The 16,364-nt window shown below is 38.0% G+C and overlaps 1 long non-coding RNA gene across 12 annotated transcripts in view; it reads left to right on the plus strand.

Moving 5' to 3' along the window:
• LOC126085713 (uncharacterized) overlaps nucleotides 1-16,364 on the plus strand; it is a 325,767-nt gene that overhangs the window by 186,669 nt on the left and 122,734 nt on the right. For 11 of the 12 annotated variants that reach the window (XR_007519333.1, XR_007519332.1, XR_007519336.1 and 8 more), the window contains 2 exons: nucleotides 6,827-6,933; nucleotides 7,804-7,953. This is a non-coding gene — a long non-coding RNA (uncharacterized LOC126085713). Of the gene's footprint in view, nucleotides 1-6,826; nucleotides 6,952-7,803; nucleotides 7,954-16,364 lie in introns of all 12 variants that reach the window. The other variant, XR_007519335.1, reaches the window with a different exon arrangement.

Raw genomic sequence — 16,364 nt, forward strand, 5'->3', positions numbered from 1 at the left:
CAGCTTATATTATTAGATTGCATGTTTCTCAGTGCATTCATTTTTGATAAGGTTGTTATTCCACCATATCTGCCTTATCTGTAAAATGGGCATAACAAGAACTCACCTTTTGGAAAGCAGGGAGTAGAACTAGATAACATCATTATGTTCCCATTCATCAATTTTCCCTAGCCCTATTAAACACTAGGACCTGCTGGAAAGTGTTCCCTTTTATCAGATTTTTAGCACAATTTCCTGAGCCCTTATTTTATTTTACAAGAATTAGATTAATATTTCCAATTTGGGGTTTTCAGAGAGCAGTATGTCAAGAACCACTGTGCACGAGGCAACTAGAAGACTGGTCAGTTCAAAAAACAATGCCCTCCCCTGTGCCCACTATCAAGAACTCATCAGTACCCTAGCCAGCCTGTTAGCCTTTATCATGCAGTCATTTTAGACCTGAAAGAGAACATTCCATCAGAGATCAGGTTCTATCATTTCATTGGAATGCAATGTAAGACCACAGAAACTCTCGTACAAACAAATTTACCATGGCTCAGATTAATAACAGATAGTGAGTGCTTGAATGTGCTGCCCTAGTTGTATTCCCTCTGTGCTCAGGTTAGAATAAAAGAAAATAAGTTTAAAGTCCAGCTGATATACTCAAGTGAGACATAAAAAGAAGCTTCTGGCCTTAAAGATACAGAAGCTATGAAGTTTGCTTCTTGGGGAGAATCATTAAGTTTCATCCAGAAGAGCATATTGAAATGATTAAGATGTGGTCCCAATTGGAGATGGAGGACAGGGTTAGATGATTTCGAAGGTTTTCTCTAGATATAAAATTCTCAGAGCTGTTGAAAAAATGACTCCATGCATGACTCACTGCTATTAAGATTGTTATTCATGATCAGGACTCAGTGAGATCCAGGCTACTTTTATATCACCAAGTCAGATTCTCCATTTTGGAGGATAACTGAATAGTTGTTCGTCCATCCCTCTCGTTTCACTGAGGAGAAAACTGAAGCACAGAGATGTCACGAGAATTCAGACCCCTTGGCTCCCTGTACTATGTGCTCTACTATACCATATTTTTTGCTAAAAACGTAAATCTATCCATGACGTAGCCCCTTTTCCACCTTCCTGGACCACTACAGCTTTTGCATTCTAGAAATGCCTTCATAAGAATTTTATTACATGAGTACTACCGGGACAGAAATATGAGAAATTCTGGGGACTGAAGCAACTAAATATCACAATTTAGAAGAATAGTTTAGGAAGAGTACACAAGAGGAGATGCTATTTATATGAGACAATTATTACTCCTTAAAAATTTTAAAAATTAAACTCAAGATCCAACAACTTTTTTCTTGACTCGGCCCAACATCAGAGGCTTAAATGGCAACTCCCCATACAAACCTATTTCATGTATTTCTTCTCCCCAAACTCAGAAATGTCTCTGATATCTAATCTCAAGTGTATCAACTCCCCTTAGGAAAAGTTTCCACAAATGTAAATCTGTACCTAATTTATCTCTCTCTTGGTTTATAATCCTTGACACGGATAATGCTACCCAGTCCTAGATGACATTCAACAGTTTTAATTTCTAATTAAAGTTACTGATTACTAAGATACTAATTCTTTCTTCGTTTTTTTCTTTTTCTTCCTTCTTTCCTCCTTTCTTCCTTCCTTTTCTTTCTTTTTATTTTGGATGGTCATCTGTCCACTTCACATTGGAAGCCAGTTAAGGAGTGTTCCTCCTCTTTTCTCTATGGAAGCTGCACTAGAAGGCTTTCCTCATCCCTACTGTAGATCAGGAGAAAGCATGTCTCACAGATTTATGTCCTTATGAATGGCTTTAGAAAGCCAGAGCTTGCAGTACATGGGAAGTAAATAATTATATAAAATGATAAAATTCTTACCTAAAGCTGATATTAATATTACAATATCACACTTCTTCCCTATTCTGGTCTTTTTATTTTCTTTGCTGGACATCTAACAAAATCGTAATGTCATAAGACTCCCCATGTGGTCTGAGTAGTCAGTTTACTAATTGGTTTGATTTGTTACTGTTTTTGTTAGTTGCTGTTGAGTTAGCTTTGACTCATGGCTACCTTATAAATGAAACGTTGCCTGGTACTTCTCCACCTTCGTGATCTTCGATATGTTTGAACCCCTTGTGGCTATTGTGTCAATCTATCTCACTGAGGGTTTCCCTCATTTATGCCAAAATGAGAGTTTTCCCTACTTTACCAAACATGATATCTTTTTCTAGCAATTGGTCTTTCTTTATAACATGTCCAAAGTAAGTGAGCCAAGTTTTGCCATTTAAGGGGCTCCAAAGGCCACTTTTATCCTCAATATATCTTCTTCTGATCAATCAACCAAATGAAATTCCATTGTTCAAGTTAAGACATTGTCTCCAGAAAATTGTGCTACTTGGCAGCTAGCAGTGTCAAGTATTAACCCATTAACCAATAAAAAAAAAAAAAAAAAAAAAAAACCCAATGCCGTCGATAGCACCCATAAATATATTAGCTTTATCTCCTTTATTAGATTATGGCCAAAAAGGGACCAGATCTCATCATGGAACAAAGGACAGTTATATTTTGATAGTAAAAATAAAGGCCTAGATATGATATATGGGAAAAGGAAGCACAGGTTAGGCAGTAAAGGTGTAATATTAGGTTAGAAGAAGAGACAGAGTGCAAAAAAAGAAAAAGAAGAACATCACTGCATGAGTTTTTTCTTTACCTGTTTTAGGGGTCATCTCTCAAACATCCCTTTGTACTTATTTACTTCTCTCTCAATGGAATCTATTTGAATTGTCAGATTGACTCAGAAGCATAAGTTATATGTGATTAAGTGAGGGTTTACTGTAGACAGAAAGCACTTCCAAAATATATGTATCAGAGTAAGCAAAAATTTTAAAGGGCAAAACAAAAAATCTAGTAGTAAAATTCTGAGGTGGTTTATATGTGTTAGGCAAGCAAGAAGTAGAATATAAAAGAATAGGGAATTTAGATCATTTTTTAGGTTAGGAAGAAACAAGTTGGAGAACATCAGTGCAAAGCTAAACATATATTTTAATTCCAAAGATGGTCCCCTAGAAAGAAGTCTCAACTCAGGTGACCATTGTGATCTTGTGTCACGGTTGTTCTTTTCTGATAAAGCAACAGTATTCAGTTTGGTACATCAGTGCTTTTATTCCTTTTTTTTTTTTTTTCCCGCAAAGTTGATTTTGGAAGAAAAAGATAAAACCTGAGCTATACGTTCTGTTTCTAAATTTCACTTGAAGAAAATGAACCTGCTATTTATGTCCAGCAGATCAAAGAAATTCTAGAGGTGGGCAACAAATTTTTCCAGAATATAGAATTTTCTGAGGTAAAGACTTCCTTCTGGCGATAGAATTCTTTTGAAGGTTGTATTTTGCAGACTGATTGATTGTTTTTGGTTGCTATCAAGCCTATTCCAGTGAATGGCGGCCCCACGTGTCCACAGTAAACTGCTCCATAAGGTTTTCAAGGCTGTGACCTTTCAGAAGCAGATTGCCAGAACTGTCTTCTGAATCTTTTCTAGGTGAGTTCAAACTGCCAGCACTTCAGCTAGTAGTTCAGTGCTTAATTGTTTGCACCACCCAGGTTAAACCAAAACCGAAACCAAACCTGTTGCCATTGAGTCGATTCGATTCATAGCAACCCTGGTAATTTCACTCTGGAGTGTGGTTGAGAACAGAGTGGTGGGCTGGTGGCATTTAAGATAAAGTCTTCCGTACTCTCCTCTCCCAATCTATGGAAAGCTGGATACCAACTACATAGGTCATCAGGAAAATAGTAGCAAAAGTCTGAGCAGTTAAATTTTACTTCTGAATTGTGAAGTTTGTGCAATAAGGGCTATAATAATTATTTTGAAGTAAAAAGTTGAACACATGCAAAACATCCACTGGAGAAACATATTTACATTGCTCATGAATGGATTATCCATTCATTCATTTAATAAATAGTATTTGTAACTACCAGACCTACTAAGCACTAGGCACAGTTCTAAGCTCTATGGGAATAGCCGTTGTCTCAGGGAGTTTACATTCCAGTGCCATTAAGAAACTTAAAAATGTTGCTCCAGATTTTTCAAAGTGATACCCAATGTTTGATTGGTTGGTAGCATCCCTACCTTCACCTTCTGATGATGATAATGATGATTTAATATTTTCCTGGGATTACCTACACTGAGAAGTCCTATGCAAACTAGCAATTATAAAATGAGTTAGGTAGTGGAGTGATGGCAATGTTGAGGTCATAGGAATCTTTCTGAAGAAAAAGCGTCTTTTTTCCACATCCTACAAAGGTTGGAGATGTGGAGACTATAATTGCAGGATACTTTTCCCAGCACTATTCAGAAAATTATGCAGGACATCTCACTGAGCAGAATCAGGCTGGGAGGCCCATGATAAAATAGAGGACCACTGTAACATCAAAGAAATGCAGGAGATTCTGTGGGCTGCTGTTTGTTTACCTGCAAGGGAAATGTCTGAAAGCCTGAAGTATTTATTACACATAGTTTGGCTACACTTAAGGGAAAAACTTGGATTGCCCTGAACTTTCTAACTTTTATCAAACAAAGAGTCTTTGTCCCTTTCCCCTATTCATTGAAGAAGCACAGAATTTTTCCATTTATTTTTCACTTTATTATTATTTATCTATTTATTTTTGCCTGGAGTTTGTTTCTTTTTTTTTTTTTTCACCCCATTACACCTGTTTTCAAATGCTAAGTGAAATCACTTCTTATCCTTGGGAGAAAATGACAGTCATGGAATCTTCCCCTGGATACAGTAACAGAAATAACTCCCTCCAAATAAATAGTGGCCACACACAGATCGCGTCTTCGTGAGGCAATTGATGACTTCACAAGGTAGGCGCTACCCCACCCATCTGGGATGAGCGTGTCTTGGGCTTGCCCTCCTCCTTTGGGGCCTATAATTATAAGTTCGAAGATGTAGGTGTGCCTATGAAAGCAAACTTTGTCTAGGTCTCAAAGATACACTCTACTTTTCTGAATCACCTCGATTGGGAAAAAGCCATGGGATGTATCTGGAAAGATACATAGAAGACCTGTTAACATTATTCCCTCTGTGGTGGAAGAGCTGAGAGATCAGGGCAGGGGCAAAACAGAGGCTTACTTCTCAGTATATACTCCTTTTTGCTGCTGAAAATTTATACCATGTGCATGCATTACATGCTCAAAACTACCTACCTACCTTCGACTCAGCCAATTAATTAGCTAACTAAATTAATAAGTTTTTTTAAAAAATCCAAATAGCTGGAAACACCTGGATCTTCCTCTGTGAATATTTGCTAAGTGCTCAATTTATCTCTTAAATCGCTTATCCTTTTGTTGTTGTTGTTATCAGGACTCTGTACCTAAGTAACATTGGCCTCCTTGTTTTTCCTTGAACAAATCAGATGCAATCCTGCCTTAGGCTTTTTGCAAAAACAATTTTTAATGCCTGAAAAATTCCTTTCCCTATTATCCTCTTGGTCCATTCCTTCCCTACTGTTAATCTTGACTCAGATATCACTTTCTCAATAGGGCCTCCCTTGACCCCCTATTTAAAATCGCAAACTTACATCCCAGAAGTCTTTATCCACTTTTTTTTTCATACTGACCATCTTCTTCTGAGACACTGTATAATGTATTTATCTAGCATCTTTGTTGTCTGTATCCCAACACTAGAAAAGCTCCATGAGGGCAGGGGTTTTGTTCACTGCTGTTTCTTTGGGACTTAAATACTGCCTGGCACTGATAGGGTGCCAAGAAATAATTGCTGAATAAATGAGAGAGAAAATGAGTGAATTTTGCTTTCTTAATTTGTTTTGCTTGATTTGATATTACTAAATGATTTGAAAGTGACATATCTCATTTTTAATTCTATTATTGGTTAATATTAAGTTTTTAAAAAATGTTCTTTGACCTATATTTTAAAAATAAACTAAAAAATAACATCCTGTCATTACGGCAAGGTAAAGAGTATTTTTTTTCTTCCGTTACTTCACAGACCTTCTACATAGCCAATATCTTAGTTTGTTAACAGTACTTTAGAATCTAGATGATTGCTATTAAGATAATTTTTGAGTTTACAGACTTTTAACATCTGAGAATATTTTTATCATAATTGTTTTGAAAAAAATCTACCATGATTGTTTTGATTTCTATATGTCTAAGAGCTTCCAACGCACATCACCTGAAGCAGATAGGGTTTAATCAATTAGAGCAGTCAACTTGCCTACTGTAAGCCTTGCCTCAATAGGGTAAAGACTTAAGGTTTAACACAGGGAATTAGGTGCTAAAAAATCCACTGGAGAAGTGAGGGCCAGAGAAAGCCACTGCAACATTTGAAGAACATGGGAAGTTACAAGAATCACAAGAAACCACTGCTACTGATCTCAGTTGCAGCTGGCAGGTCTGAAGCAGGCCATTTGCAGAATGCCCAGAAGTTGCTTTGACCTCCCGTGTCTGTTGTCCGTTCTAGCCTCCACATTATCCACCTCAGCCGGAGGAAACAATAATGGCTTCTGTTTCTCCCTTTTATGTGGAATTAATCTTTCCCAAATGCTCTGAGATATAAGTGGGCAAAGGATTACCATTATCAATCCCCAGGGTCCCTTGATATATAGATTTACGTAAGCTCCAAACCAAAAAGAAATAAAAAGAAAAACATTTTTAACTTCTCATTAGAATTTCATCCTGATGTTTCTTAAGCTTATCCTAATTCTTTAGCTTTTGAACTGAGTGTGTTTGCTAGTTTCTTTGAGAGCCATCGCTACTAAGCTATATTCATGTGTGCATTTGGCAGGTAAACCCAGAGATGGCCACAACACGTTCCTGATGACCATGACATGTTGGCACAGACATCTAAATCTACTCCCAACACAGCAAGTATCGAGGCAGGCAATCCTAAAGGTACAGAGCATAATCCACGTAAGATGTAGAATCTTTTTTTAAATCAATTATTGTCTCTTTGCTTATGAACTCCCTCCTACCTCAGTTATTTTGTCTGTAAAATAAGGGAATAATAGCGCTTGTTTTATAGGATTGTTGTAAAGATTTAATATATGTGTGTGTGTGTGTGTGTGCATGTAACCAAAACCAAATCAGATGACATCAAATTGATTCATAGCGACCCTGTAGGGCAGAGTAGAACTGCCCCATAGGGTTTCCAAGGACCATGCTGGTAGATTCAAACTGATGACCTTTTGGTTAGTAGCTGGGCTCTTATAAAATCAGTTGCTGTTATTATCATTGTCATCATCATTATCCCTCTCTTCCTGAAAAATTGATAGGTTTATCTGGTAGATTGAATTGTTGGATTTAATCCTTTATCTCTTCCTGAATCTACACCTTTGCCCTGGTCTCTTCATGGGTAGAGTGTGGTTATCCTCTGCTTGAATTTGAACTTGGCCCTAGAACTTGCTTTTGTCAATGGCATATGGGCAGAAGTAACAGTTTTCTAGTTCCAGTTTCCTGAAGAGGCCTGTGTATTTACACTTACACTCTTGCATGTCTGCCATTCCCATGAGAAGTGTTTCCTTCTGGGTTTGCTCCTACCCTTTAGCCTAGGCCCCAGAATGAATACTAAGAGGCTAGGGCTGCCTCATTCAATCCTCAGAACTGCAGCGAGAACCAAAGCCACCCAGGCAAGCCCAACCCTAGATCATCTGAACACCAGCCAGCCCACACAGGTGTAGGGTATAATAAATAATTGCTGTTTAAGCCCCTTCATTTTGGGCAACTTGTTAAGTAACAGCAGTGAACTGATACACTTAATTTCAGATGTACCTACACAGAAGACCTACCAGTCAAATGAAGAGACCTCCTCTAGCTGACTTCTATTACTATATGTTATTGCCCGAATGCTGGCTATGGCTTTCTGTGAACACTGCCCAGCGTAGTGCTGCAGGACCTGGGTGGGTGTGGAGAGAGGTAAGAATTGGTACCAGTTTCTGCCTTCTGTGTTTTTGCCACCTTTAACAGTCAGCCAGCTGGTGCAGCTGCACCTTTGGACAAATGATACAATATCCTGAGCATTAGCCTAAATGGTGCCACACATACAAAGAGTCACAGCTGCTGTTTGTTGTGCTTCTTGCTGTTCTTGGCTCTGTTGCTTTGCCTGGGAGTGGCATAGATTTCTACCCACCAAGTGTGGCTTTCCAAGATTCATAGATTAATGCAGCAGCTAATGATGATGACTATGTAACTGAAAAACGGGCCAGGATCATTTGTGAATAGTCTGAGATTTTTTTCTTAGACTAAGAAGTATGCAAATAAACTAGTCATATGAAATTATACAATAGAACATCGTATGGTTTGTCCTTCCTGGAAAAAAATTGAAGCCTCACCTATATTTTTAATATCTTTTCATGTTTTTTGAAGAAAAGATTAACTTTTGCTTGCTTTGCATAGAATATTTGTATCACCACCTATGTAGAGAAATCCCATGAAAAAATAATTCACTAACTGGACAGTGGGCTGGAGAGAGATGCTGATGAGGAGTGAGCTACTTGCATCAGGTGGACACTTGAGACTATGTTGGCATCTCCTGTCTGGAGGGAAGATGGGAGGGTGGAGGGGCTTAGAAGCTGGCAAAATGGTCACAAAAAGAGAGACTGGAAGGAAGGAGCAGGCTGTCTCATTGGGGGGAGAGTAGTTGGGAGTATGTAGTAAGGTGTACATAAGTTTTTATGTGAGAGACTGACTTGATCTGTAAACTTTCACTTAAAGCACAATAAAAATTATTAAAAAAATAATAATTCAGTAAATCAAATTTATAATTAGTTTCCATTTCTAAACAAAAGGGTTATTTGTTCCATGTGTATTGCCTGGAATGATTGAAAATCATTACTGATTATCACATGCTTTGATGAATGTGATCCTTCTAAAAATTTCTGAGCTTGGTTTGAAACTTAAAATTAAATATGAATAGTTGTGAATCCGATCTATAGTCCATAGAACAGACATCATATTTTTAGTCTTTTCAGAATTTAATCAAAAGTGTTTATTCATTGACCACATTTTTCTTGCTATGGATGGAAGAATGAACAAAAGAGGGAAAAAAAGGAATTACAGATATGACCCAGCTATCAGGTTCATAATGTAATAGAATGACACGTAGCCATATTTCAGAGCACTCTCAGTGAAAATATAGGCAAATAAATGTGAAGTATGGTTCTTCTCAATCCTGATTGCAAATAAAACACTTGGGGAAATTTTTTTAAATACCAGTTCTATACCCCACTCCAAGTTTCCTAATTTAGTTGGTCCTAGGTGGGACTGAGAACTCAGTATTTATGGAAGTTACCCATACTCTAACGTGTAGCATTAGGCCCCTTGTTATATGGCATTTTGAAGTTGTCTAAGCACCAAGAGGATGAAAAAAAGGGGACAGTGACTGCTTTCAGACTTCTTTAGAGGAAGTTCATGGAGGATTTGAGCTGAAAAGTAAGGTTTTATGGGAAAGAATCATGGATTGACATAGAAAAGTGTTTTTATTTTTAAATCAATACTACAATTGGAGCTTTCTCAGGTTTTGTGATTTTGATCAGCAGGACTTAGATTAATTAATTTGTGAAATGATTATCTTTGTCTACTAATTTCCTCTATCAGTGTCTTTATTATCCAGCTAGATTGCCTTTTCCAATCTGTCTTATTTGTAAAACTATGACTTCAGTCAGTGGTGTGCTGGACAGGCTCACAGTGGCTTGTGAAATTTGATTCTGCAGTGATAGGTTGACGGATTGAAGTCAGCCATGATGGGAGTGTCTACACCATGGAAACTTGAAAATGCTAAAAACCACCCCCTCCCAGCTAACTGTTAAACATTTAATAGCACACAACTGATTCTAGTGGAAGATAATTATGGTATAAAAATTGAATTTTATTTCTTTACCTCAGATATCTTAAAAGTATAAGTCTCTCTTTTCACAAATCTATAAATCTGGGGAAAATAAAACCTATGTTTTATAAGAATGGCTCTTCTGTGTTTGTGTTTTAAGTCCTCTTGAATTCCCCTTCTCTTCTTACTCTTGCCACCCAAAACAGAAACTCCCACATATTCTATACTCAGAGAAGATTTACTTCTGTTAGCTTAAGATTCATTTTATGTTTCTTCATCCTTGCCTTCATACCACCACATATCACAGTTTTGTTTTTAATTTAGGCTCCACGGCAGCCCCTTTTTTTGTTTGATCAGAAAAGATAACCAAGAAAATAAATTAGGAGACTTATGATTGACCCTATTATTATTCAAGGAAACTCAAAATGAAGCAAAATAACCAAATTCTGCCAAAGAAGACATTTTCAGCCATTTCAATTACTGTTTTAATTGGCTAGGTCTGGCTACTAGATTAGCCTCTAATCTCTACAAGAATGTTTTTTGGAATAAACTGAAATATGCCTTGTATAGAAGCCACATTCAACCCTTCTGCATATTCTAGTTAGAATAACTTTCTCTCAGCATACTGGAATCATATTAGAGTAAAATTGGCAGTTCCAGGAAGAACTTAATCCACAGATCATAAAAAACTGAATTCACTATCAGCATATTATTGAAAAGCCTGAACATGTAGTGTGCTCAAATCCAAGATAAAGAAAAGTGATGATATTGAGATATTTGTATGACAGATACTCTAGAAAATGTTCAGGCATATGTGTGTGCACATGTGAGTGTGTTTGCACAACCATGTATGTGTTGATGATGCTGTGTGCTTGTGTGTGCGTTAAGAAAACTACAATAGAAGGAGGGAAGTGGTTGCAATCATTTGGATGGTTTCATAAATATTTCCTGGTATATGGAATGTGTTTTACTAAGATTACACAGGGAAGTAGAGCCAGCTGCTTATCAGAGTAGTAGATTCAGAGAAAGGAAAAGCCTGTATTTTTTCTTTGTTTTTTTATTAAACGGGTCCTGAAAAGATTGATGTTAAGAATAGGTTGGCACATCTTTTTATTGTGCTTTAGGTGAAAGTTTACAGAGCAAATTAGCTTCTCATTAAACAATTAATACACGTACTGTTTTGTGACATTGGCTGCCACCCCACAATGTGTCAACACTCTCCATTCAACCTGGGGTTTCCCATTTCCATTCATCTGACTTTCCTGTCCCCTCCTTCCTTCATGTCCTTGCCCCTGGTGTGTCCATTTAGTCTCATATACGTGGTTAAACTACATGTGTTACTGTTCGTTTTATAGGTCTGTCTAATCTCTGGCTGAAGGGTGAACCTCAGGAATGACTTCAGTACTAAGATAAAAAGGTGTCCAGGGTCATACTCTCAGGGTTTCTCTAGTCTCTGTCAGACCAGTAAGTCTGGTCTTTTTCTGTAAGTTTGAACTTTGTTCTACATTTTTTCTCCAGCTCTGTCCAGGACCCTCTATTGTGATTCCTGTCAGAGCAGTTGGTGTTGGTAGCCAGGCACCATCTAGTTGTGCTGGACTGAGTCTGGTGGAGGCTGTGATACTTGTGATCCATTGGTCCTTTGGACTAAACTTTCCCTTGGGTCTTTGATTTTCTTCATTCTCCCTTGCACCAGCCAGGGTGGGGCCAGTAGATGTATCTTAGATGGTCACTTACAAGCTTTGAAGACCCCAGACGCTATGCACCAAATAGGATGCAGAACATTTTCTTTATAAATTATGTTATGCCAGTTGAGTTAGATGTCCCTTGAGACCATGATTTCTAGCCCTCAGCCCAGTAACTTGGTCCTTCAGGGAGTTTGGATGTGTTTTATGAAGCTTCTATGACTGCCTTGGTCAAGCTGTGCTAACTTACTCACTATTGTGTACTGTCTTACCCTTCACCAAAGTTACCACTTATCTGTTGTCTAGTTAGTGTTTTTCCCTTTCCACCCCTCCCCTCCCTTGTAACCATCAAAGATTGTTTCTGTTTGTAAACCTTTTCATGAGTTTTTATAATAGTGGTCTCATACAGTATTTGTCCTTTTGTGATTGACTTATTTCACTCAGCATAATGCCCTCCAGATTCATCCATGTTGTGAGATGTTTTGCAGATTTATCATTGTTCTTTATTGTTGCATAGTATTCCACTGAGTTTATGTGCCATGGTTTTTTTATCCATTCATCTGTTAATGGGCACTTGGGTTGTTTCGATCTTTTTGTTATTGTGAATAGTGCTTCAGTGAGCATGGGTGTGCATATGTCTATTCCTGTGATGGCTCTTATTTCTCTAGGATATATTCCTAGGAGTGGGATTGCTGGATTGTATGGTATTTCTAGCTTTTTAAGGAAGCGACATATTGTTTTCCAAAATGGATGTACCATTTTGCATTCCCACCAGCAGTGCATAAGAGTTCCAAACTCCCCACAGCATCTTTAAGATTTCTTGCTTTCTGTTTTTTTTTGATTCATGCCAATAATGACAGGGTGAAGTGGTATCTCATTGCAGTTTTGATTTGCATTTCTCTAATGGCTAGTGATCAGGAGCATATCCTCATATATCTGTTAGCAGCCTGAATGTCTTCTTTGGTGAAGTGTCTGTTCACATCCTTTGCCCGTTTTTTAACTGGATTATTTGTCTTTTTGTGGTGGACATGTTGAATTTTCCTATAGATTTTAGAGATTAGAACTTTGTCAGATTTGTCATAGCCAGTTTTTTTTTTTTTTCCCAGTTTGTAGGTTCTCTTTTTTCTCTTTTGATGAAGTCTTTTGATGAGAATAAATGTTTAATTTTTAGAAGATCCCAGTTATCTAGTTTATCTTCTGGTGTTTGTGTATTGTTATGGTTTGTATCATCTTTATGCTGTATATTAGGGCCCCTAGTGTTGAATGTCAGAAGAGACTGAAAATTGCTCTTCAGCATCGAGTAGCTAAAGGAAGTAAGTGAAAGGAAGAAATGATGAAGTAAAAGAGCTGAACAGAAGATTTCAAAGGGCAGCTCAAGAAGACAAAGCGAAGTATTATGATGACATGCGCAAAGTTGGAGATAGAAAACCAAAAGGGAAGAACACGCTTGGCATTTCTCAAGCTGAAAAAACTGAAGGAAAAATTCAAGCCTGGAGTTGCAATAGTAAAGGATTCTATGGGGAAAATATTAAACGATGCAGGAAGCATCAAAAGAAAATGAACGGAATACACAGAGTCACTATACCAAAAAGACTTGGTAGCTGTTCAGCCATTTCAGGAGGAGCATATGATCAGGAACTGATGATACTGAAGGAAGAAGTCCAAGCTGCACTGAAGGCATTGGTGAAAAACAAGTCTCCAGGAATTGATGGAATACCAGTTGAAATGTTTCAACAAACGGATGCATCGCTGAAAGTGCGCTCTTGTCTATGCCAAGAAATTTGGAAGACAGCTACCTGTCCAGCCGACTAGAAGAGATCCATATTTATGCCTATTCCAAAGAAAGGTGATCCAACGAAAGTGGAAATTATCAAACAATATCATTAATATCACAGGCAAGTAAAATTTTGCTGAAGATCATTCAAAAGTGGCTACAGTAGTGTATCAACAGGGAACTGCTAGAAACTCAAGCCAGATTCAGAAGAGGACGTGAAACCAGGGATATCATTGCTGATGTCAGATGGATCCTGGCTGAATGCAGATAATACCAGAAAGACATTTATCTACGCAAAGACATTCAACTGTGTGCATCATAACAAATTATGGATAACATTGGGAAGAACAGGAATTCCAGAACACTTAATTATGCTCATGAGGAACCTGTACGTAGATCAGGAGGCAGTTGTTCAAACAGAAAAATGGGATACGGAGTGGCTTAAAGTCAGGAAAGGTGTGTGTCAGGGTTGTATCCTTTCATCATACTTATTCAATCTGTATGCGGAGCAGATAATACAAGAAGGTGGATTATATGAAGAAGAACGGGGCATTAGGATTGGAGGAAGGCACATTAACAGTCTGTGGTATGCAGGTGATACAACCTTGCTTGCTGAAAGTGATAAGGACTTGAAGCACTTACTGATGAAGATCAAAGACAACAGCCTTCAGTATGGATTACACCTCAACATGAGAAGACAAAAATCCTCCAAGTGGACCAATAAGCAACATCACAGTAAATGGAGAAAAAATTGAAGTTGTCAAGGATTTCATTTTACTTGGGTCCACAATCAACATCCATGGAAGCGGCAGTCAAGAAATCAAATTACAAATTGCATTGAACAAATCTGCTGCAAAAGACCTCTTGAAAGCGTTCAAAAGCAAAGATGTCACCTTGAAAACCGAGGTGTGCCTGACCTAAGCCATGGTGTGTTCAGTCGCATCATATGTATGCAAAAGTGGGATGATGAATAAGGAAGAAAGAAGAATCAGCACCTTTGAATTATGGTGTTGGCAAAGAATATTGATTATACTATGGACTGCCAAAAGAATGAACAAATATGTCTTGGAAGAAGTACAACCAGAATGCTCCGTAAAAGCAAGGATGGCAAGACTACATCTCACATACTTTGGCCATGTTATCAGACGGGATCAGCCCCTGGAGAAGGACATCATGATCGCAAAAGTAGAGGGTAAAAGAAAAAGAGGAAGACCCTCAACAAGATGGACTGACACAATGGGCTTAAGCATAACAGTGATTGTGGGGATGTTGTAAGACCGGACAGCGTTTCATCCTGTTGCGCATAGGGTCGCTATGAGTTGGAACCGACTAAATGGCACCTAACAACAATGTTGTTTTTCTTCCATGGATTTATATTTAGGTCTTTGACCCATTATGAATTAGTTTTCATGTATGGCGTGAAGTATGGATCCTGTTTCATTTTTTCACAGATGGACATCCAGTTTTGCCTGCATCATTTGTTAAAAAGACTGTCTTTTCCTTATTTAATGGACTTTGGGCCTTTGTCAAAGATCAGGTGACCGTAGGTGGATGGATTTACATGTGTGTTCTCAATTCCGTTTATTGGTCAGTGTCTGTCATTGTTCCAGTACAAGGCCATTTTGATTATCATAGCTGTATAGTAGTTTCTGAGGTCAGGTACTACATGGCTTCCTGCTTTGTTCTTCTTCAATAATACTTCACTTATCTGGGGCCTCTTTCCTTTCCAAGTAAAGTTAATGATTAAATTTTCCATCTCATTAAAGAATGCTTTTGGTATTAGGATCAGATTGAGTTGTATTTGTAGATTGCTTTGGGTAGAATTGACGTTTTCGCAATGTTGAGTCTACCTATCCACGAGCATGGTATGTTTTTCCATTTAGGTAAGTCTCTTTTGGTTTCATGAAGTAGTGTTTTGTATAAGTCTTTTATGTTCCTAGTTAGATTTATTCCTAAGTATTTTATTTTTTTAGGCGCAAGTAAAAATGATATTGCTTTCCTGATTTCCTTTTCATAGTTCTCTTTATTGATAAACAGGAATCCAACTAATTTTTGTGTGTTTATCTTTTGTCCTGCTACTCTGCTGAATCTTTCTATTAGTTCCAGTAGTTTTCTTAAGGAGTCCTTTGGGTTCTCTATTTATGGTATCATATCATCTGCAAATAGGAATAGTTTTACTTCTCCCTTACCAATTTGGATGCTCTTTTTTTCTTTTTCTTGCCTTACAGCTCTAGCTAGGACTTCCAGTACAATGTTAAAATAGGAGTGGTGATAAAGGATATCCTTTTCTTGTTCTTCTTCTCAGGGGGAATGTTTTCAGCCTCTCTTTGTTGAGAATGGTGTTGCAGATTGCCATTTTCAATGTGTTCTCATTCAAGTGGGTAGAATAAAGCATTACAGTGCACATTATTTTAAAATTTTATCTGTAGTCAGGTTCTACAGATAGACTCCAGATAAAGCACAAAAATATATGTTGCTGTTGAGTCCGAGTGGGGCCAGTGGTTAAGTGCTCAACTACTAGTCAAACAGTGGCAGTTTGAACCCACACAGAAGCCTTTGGAAGACTGGCCTGGCAGTCTGCTTCCTAAAGGTCGCAGCCTTGAAAACCCTATGGAGCAGGTCTCTTCAGCACACATGGGGTCACTATGAGTTAGAATTGACTTGATGGCAACTAACAACCATATGGTAACCAGTGCTCTCCTGAATCCCTGCCTTTTATGCTAGTGAGCCTTGAAGATAATGTGGAAGTAAATGGAAAGAACCACAAACTATCATCACTACCCAAACCCCCAGGGGAAAAAAAAGAAGAAAAAGCCAGCCTAGATTCTGTTCCTAGCTTTCTCACCTCTGTATTTCACCCCTGAGCATTCCAGAGCCAAAGGGTCCCCTTAAACAAAGTCTTCCTCACTCCCCAACACCCACTGCATACCCAAAGAGAAGAAAAGACCCTTCCCAAAGGCTTAGGAATCTGAGAATCTGGTGGTCTAGTATCTAGGAACAGACGGCTTTGGTGACAGAGAGACCAGGGTTTCTTTTCCAGCTTAGT

This window comes from Elephas maximus, chromosome 1, assembly GCF_024166365.1.
Source record: "Elephas maximus indicus isolate mEleMax1 chromosome 1, mEleMax1 primary haplotype, whole genome shotgun sequence".
Classification (NCBI taxonomy): Eukaryota; Metazoa; Chordata; class Mammalia; order Proboscidea; family Elephantidae; genus Elephas; species Elephas maximus.